This window comes from Pinus tabuliformis, chromosome 6, assembly GCF_031772625.1.
Source record: "Pinus tabuliformis cultivar Carrire ecotype Pingquan chromosome 6, CPIR1, whole genome shotgun sequence".
Taxonomy (NCBI): Eukaryota; Viridiplantae; Streptophyta; class Pinopsida; order Pinales; family Pinaceae; genus Pinus; species Pinus tabuliformis.
In genome coordinates this window covers 1,982,235,087-1,982,242,005 of record NC_142292.1, presented here as the reverse complement: position 1 = coordinate 1,982,242,005, position 6,919 = coordinate 1,982,235,087, and the positions used below count along the sequence as shown (strand labels likewise).

General features: G+C 38.0%; 1 pseudogene; it reads right to left on the bottom strand.

Moving 5' to 3' along the window:
- Positions 1–3,327: 3,327 nt before the first annotated feature.
- LOC149267151 (UDP-rhamnose/UDP-galactose transporter 1 pseudogene) lies at positions 3,328–5,006 on the bottom strand (annotated as a pseudogene).
- Between the last annotated feature and the right edge of the window lie 1,913 nt (positions 5,007–6,919).

Sequence of the window (6,919 nt, the reverse complement as noted above, 5' to 3'; positions counted from 1 at the left end):
TGCCATCAAAACATCTTGAAGTGCAAGCCGCAGGTGCGGGTCGCTAACCTTGGGGGTCTGCTCTTGATGAGCATGGTACATTATTCCCAATATTTACGACACCATATGTATCAGTCCCATGAACGCTCGCTCCCCCAACTACCACATAAGGCACCCCTTGTACATTTGTCGCGAGACCTTGTTGTTCGAGTTCCCAGTACTGTAACTTCGATGGTGATGGGATATTCAGGACCGGTTGAGCTTGATCCTCGTGTAGTTGAAGAAAGTTCGGATTTACTTTCGAGCCCGGTGGGAAAACCCCAGGGCATTTAGGGGAACCTTCACATCATCCATCTCTGAGGTAAATGCGTCAACCTAGACTTCTGGTTCATGGTGTATCATCGGTGAAACCCCAGTTTGATGTTGATGTGGCGGCTCAACCCAAAATTGGGAAGCCTCCATAGAATTAGAAGAATAATCCACAAGTTCCTCGTTGATACAAAATGATGTTCACATGTACTCCGTTATACTATCCCTATGTGATGGTGTGCACTACACCCTCCGAGAGACATTGGCCCAACTGATCAAAATGTTCACCTCCACTGTTCGATCCCCTTACTAGATGACCAAGAAAACCCATGAGACCAAAAGCTGCCAAACCGACCCGGATAAATATAAACCAGGTGTACTGACCCTTGTTTGCTAGCGTTGTGACCATTCCCTCGCCCTGTTATCGCTCCCAGGTGCAAGTGAAAACCCATCTTCGCATTAGAAATAACCCTAGGGTTAGACTGCCATGGAAATTCCTCTCGGATTCTTCCGTATGATCTTCTCTAGACAAATTCCTTATTTCCATTTGATTTTTGTTCTATCTGCAATTTCTTATCTAATATTGGAGCATCTCCATAGATTAGTTAGCCTCACTAAACCAAACATTTTATTAGAAATAATCATTAATCTTATAACATTACGACTTCTCTGCATTTTTCAACCACACACAACTTATTTTTATGTCACCATAATTCACCTTTAATGTAACATGATTACATTGAAAAATCAACCAAAATCCTCTCAAATAATTTTTCCTACATAGAAACTAGCATCATATGATTAATTATTACCATAAGCAATACCTCCCTATTAAGCCAAAGAAAACACTTACACATTTCATTTAATGGAATTTAATTCCAATTGAAAAACACAAAAGCATTTCATTAACTTCCATTCAAGGTTTCACCGCATTTCTGCTTTTCAAATATCAAAATTTGTTAATTTCCCTCCCGTTCCAGGTTTTTTCAAATATCAAAATTTGTTAATTTCCCTCGCGTTCCAGGTTTTTTCAAATATCAAAATTTGTTAATTTCCCTCGCGTTCCCGGTTTTTCAAATATCAAAATTTGCTCATTTCCCTCGCGTTCCAAGCTTTTTCCAGGGAAGCAGGAGTAAGGTCGCCATGTCATCGCATTCTATTTCTCAAATATCAAAATTTATTCGTTTCCAATTTATTCATTTCCCTCACATTGCAGGGTTTTTCCAGAGAAGAAAGAGGAAGGTCACGGCCATGTTGTTGCAGGTCTGATTTGATACATTTGGTTGAATACAATAAATTAGATTCTATGTGCCTCCAATTGTGGTGGTTTCATTCTACGAAGGGATCTGCACAAGGTTCCCCACACTCCTATGCGATGGCCCTTCCCCATCTAGACAAGTGCAAGAGGCACTCAAGAGGCTATATGTACAAGGTTCCGCAGAGGAAGATGGAGCCGAAGGTATGGGTTATGTGCCAAAGAAGACGACAGGTGTCTTTCCGACCTCGAAATCAGTGAAGAAATTAAGCAGAAAAGAGAGCAAAAATGCGTTGACTAAGACAAGGAAATAAAATGTCCCAAGACTGTAAGAGGTCACCATCTAGATGCTCTGCCACAGGTCGATTGTGATGATCTAGTCGTCCCTATAAATGTCAGAGACACAAAGAAGGCCTTGAATTTGCCTGTACCACAGGGTTCCAAGAGTTCCAGAGCAATGAAATTAGATGCTGAGGAAATGGATGTGAGCTCATACAAGCAGGATTGAGGCTCTGTGCCAGAGGATACTAAACCGATTCAAGTGGTAGGTAAACTACATTTTATTTTTATTGTTTAATTATAAGAATTAATTCAAGAAACTTGCCCATGAGTGACTTCCGTTGCTTTAGGTGAAAAGTCTGGATGGTAATTTTTCTACCAAAATCGCCTCGTGCTTTCCTGTTATGCCATTTAGGTGGTGCAAACAACAGTGCTAGTGAAGCCTGGTGGTTGGGTTAAACTATGCTGACCTCACTAGTGAACCAATGCCTTATTGGTGGCGTATGTAGAGATTTTCACTTTTGAAATAACTAATAGCTTGCCATATGTCATTCAATAGAACAGTTTAGTTTGGAGGTCGATATTCCCAAGTAAATTTTTGTTAAAAATAATGGGCAATGAATCGAAGATTAGATCTACCCCTGACCGATGGAAGTCTCTACCCTGTGCTACATACCCATTTGATGACAGGCAACACTGTTCAGATCAATGTCAGTAGAGGCGTGACTAGTATACCTCTTTTCCATTCAGTTCTTGTTCCTATTATCATTTCCATTCCTCTGTTGGGATTACACTTCTACAACACCACCAGTTTTTAAGTGCATGATATATGCAGGGAGATGGGTGGGTTCAAGTTGCTTATCCGTCAAAATTCTATAGTCACGATTCTAGTCTTGTTTTGTTTCTGGTTATGTTTACGTTTCATATTTCTAGTAAAGTAGGTTTTGTATCTCCAAACCTCAATTTCAATGTGGTAATGTACGCCGTCAGGGAGGTGATTTACGCTTATTATTCCCCAGAAACCTTGAGTCCTATTTCCTGTTCTATTCACCATGTAGTCATGTCTCTTGTTTTGCTTATGTTTTACCCTTTTTGGTAAAATACGCTTAGACTGTGGATTGATATTTTAATAATGCCATAACAAATTTCCTATGAATATAAGGCAAAGTAATGCACAGGACTTGAGTAGGTCATGAAATGTTCAAATAGAAAAATCGTCTTTGACGTTGGTGTAGCCCTAATCATTTTGGGTGAAAATGCAAATATTCTGAATTGATTTTTCTTAAAATTATGTTATCGAACTTTTTTTACCATTTTACATATATGGAAAAACCTCAGCCCTACCAAGTAAGTTCATGCAGGCTCTCCACTTTACAATATATTTTTGCTGGCTTGATCTAATAACATTTTTCTTACAATTATAAAACCTTAATCTTTGTTTTTTTACAAAAAGGCTATACCTTACTTCTAGTTTCTAAAAGCGCGGTATGCTGGACATACTGATGTCACATTAATTTAAAACAATACTAATGACATGAAATGGGTTAACCTACACACAGTTGCCATTTACTTGCTAAATATTCTGGGATGGCATGATAAAATATGCATCTCAATGCTACCTGTCTTGGAAAAAAAAATTACTAGACATGTACAATGTAGCAGCTACTCTCTTTTTGGGCATTATGAGCAGCATTTCCTTCAGAATACAGAAAAACAAATTTCATTGCAACTAAAAGATTGTATCTCTTGACTATATACAGACTCCAGAGGAAGGCCTTTGTTCCAATAGTCTGAGATAAATAAAATTTACCATCAACGAAGCTCGCTGCCACTCTTCAAGTAGCCGTTATAACTCTGTTTGAAAATCAAAGAAGACCATCAAGCTATCTCATAAACATCTATCATCATTGTTCTCCCATGCTCTCCCACGTGAACCATAGATGGAAAGAGTGACTTGTAACAGCTGGGGCATTCCTTATATCAGTCTCACCTATGCCATTGTCATAAAGACTAAACTATTGTTTTGTTGCCCCACCTAGTTCAATATATTTTGTACCATTGATCTCAAATCCACTCTTTAGTAGACTGACATCCTCCTCTGTAAAATCAGTTTCTTTCACAGGCATCATGGAAAAGCTTTTTGCAGTGGCTTGTTTTGCAACCTCCACTGCCCAACTATAGATTATCATGCCGATAACAGCAACAGACATCCCCATTATATTTTTGGCAGTCAATGCTGAATCAAAAAGCAGCCAACCCAATATAAGGACACAAACAGTTTTCATGTGGCCCAAAACCTGAAATGAAACTGCTGAGAATCGCCCAATGCAGAGATATTGGCTCAGGTTGCAGAACACGGCTAGAATGCATGAAAGGAGTATAAAAATAATTGCACCAGATGAAAATTTGTATTCTAATAAGTTGCGCCCATTTAGATAATAATCTGCAAAAGGGCCAAATGCTAAAAGAGATGCAGCCTGTATAGGAGCAGTCTTGCTTAGGAGTTCAAAAGAGCCAACATTGTACTTCTTTTGTAAGGAGCCAATTGAAATTTGTTGCAATGAGGTACATAACACAGCCACCGCAGCACACACAAACCCTTTGAGATTGACCTTCACATCTGTGACGGTGCAGACACCAACACCAATAACCACAACAACCACAGCTGCCTTGACCTCTCTGGTATATTTCTTGTTGTGAAGAACCCATTCCATCACACAAACCACAGGAATCATGCTCAACTTTGAAATCTGATAAAATCCGACTGAGTTTAACATGAGACTCAGGTTCATCCCCACAATAGATGTATTGGCAACAACAGAGAACCAGAGCAATTCCCACAAAGGCACTTCCTTGGCAGCAGAATACCCAGTAGCATTTGACACAAATCCCACCAATGCAGTCAGAGTGAAGTGGAAAGCAGTTAATGTTGTAGCGAATCTGAAGTCATACCCATATCTGGACATGACTTGCTTATTGGCCATGATAATCCCCACTGAGCTTATGACATTCATAGCCCATGCTCCTATGTCGGATACTGCTGCTTTCTTCTCTGAAGCCATCTTCAACAAAACCAACAGACCTCTAATTCCAAATGGCTGGCCTTCGAAATTAGAAGTGGGTAATGTATGGAGGGCTGAATATATAAATCTAAAAGAAATGGGGCACACCCTGATGGCTGATGGATCGAACTGCTGGACATACTGATGTAAAGCAAAGATGGGAATGTGCCTTTTTTTCAGTCTATTGTGTGGGTTTTTTTCAGCCGTTGCACAACCTTGCAATAGGTTACTCATTATCAAATTCTCCTTGTTGTCAACTTGTCGGTCTCAGAGATGAAGTCTCATTGTTTTTGTTGAATCTTGTGTCATGAGTGATCTCCTTACGGGTCTCAGAGTCTCCTAGCTTGGAGCTCTCACTTTTACTGTGGAATCTTCATTCTCATACCCTCTTACTCCCCCTACTTCCCTGTACATTTGTATATTCTATATTACTTTTTCTATAACTCTGTCTTTTGTTTCTAATTTCCATATTTTCCTGTTGTCTTACTTGAGTGAAATATTTGGAATTAGTTAACAATAGACTGTAGCCTAATAAATCTATGCCTTTTTATGGAAAGGACTCGCAGAAATAGATTATTAGTTAACAGTAGATTCTAGCCTAATAAATCTATGCATTTTTATGGAAAGGACTCGCAGAAATAGATTTATCTGTTTCAGGGTTCTGGTTTTGACATGCAAGTAAAATCATAATTTTATTTATTGTGTACATTTTTTTACAGTTATTCTCAAATGTGATTATCACTAAAATCTGGGAAAAATCCCGAGTTAGAGGGACAATATGCATTCTTTTTGGCAAAAGGATGAAATTAAGGTTGCAATAAATGAAATTGAGATTATATAACATGATTGTTTCATTAGAGCAAGAGGCTCTGAGAATCTGGGTACTGTTTCTGGTAAGGATTTGATTTTTAATGTGAGTTAAGCCATAAGAGTTATCTAGTTAGATCGTTAGCATAGTCTGTAACCATGCTTGATTAATAGCTTGACTCTGTAACCATGCTTGATTAATAGCTTGATAAGTATTATTAGCTCATCATGGAAAAGGGTTAGTAACCTTACCAAAGGCTATCTAGGCTAAATAGTGTATTACTTATCTATGTCGTAATGCTTACCTATTTAGAACACTAGCACTACCTATGGTTAGTCTAGTAAATCCTGGTTATTAGTTAAATACGCAGTAATAATACCAGCTACATCTTACTTGCTAGTTTAGCATGGAGTTAATATCACTCTTATGGGTTAACTTTATCTAATCACACTAGTCTGGGCATTTACAGAGGCATAATTATCTAACAACAATTTGAATATGATAAGATATATGTCTTATGTAATTAAGAGTAATAATACCAGCTACATCTTACTTGCTAGTTTAGCATGGAGTTAATATCACTCTTATGGATTAACTTTATCTAATCACACTAGTCTGGGCATTTACAGAGGCATAATTATCTAACAACAATTTGAATATGATAAGATATATGTCTTATGTAATTACAGTCCTATCTTCAAGACGATTGATAGTCTTGTGCATGTGTAAGAGTCTATTTTTCAATTACACTTGTTGAGCTTAATCAAGCTTGTTACTTGCACTAAGCTTGAGTGGTTTACTCATGATACATAAAACTAAGTCTATTACACTTGTTGAGCTTAATCAAGCTTGTTACTTGCACTAAGCTTGAGTGGTTTACTCATGATACATAAAACTAAGTCTAGCTAGAATTATAGGCATGGCTTAGTCTATTACATCGCAGTAAGTGATATAAGGAAAAGTACAATGTAGTGAGTGATATAAGGCAAAGTATATGGTGCTACATTAAGGAACTGCATGTGAAGTTCTCATGTCACTCCTGCGTGTCATCTCAGAACTATATTATTATGCTGAGGGAAAAAACTCATATTTTGGAGGAGGTCTTAAATTGTTTTGATCTGGAAGCGAGATAGAAATGAATTTATGGTGGGGATTAATGGGAGGAAAAGGAAGATTGTATGAAATTCTAATGATTTTTAGCGAATGTATATCTTATTGCAGAGAGGC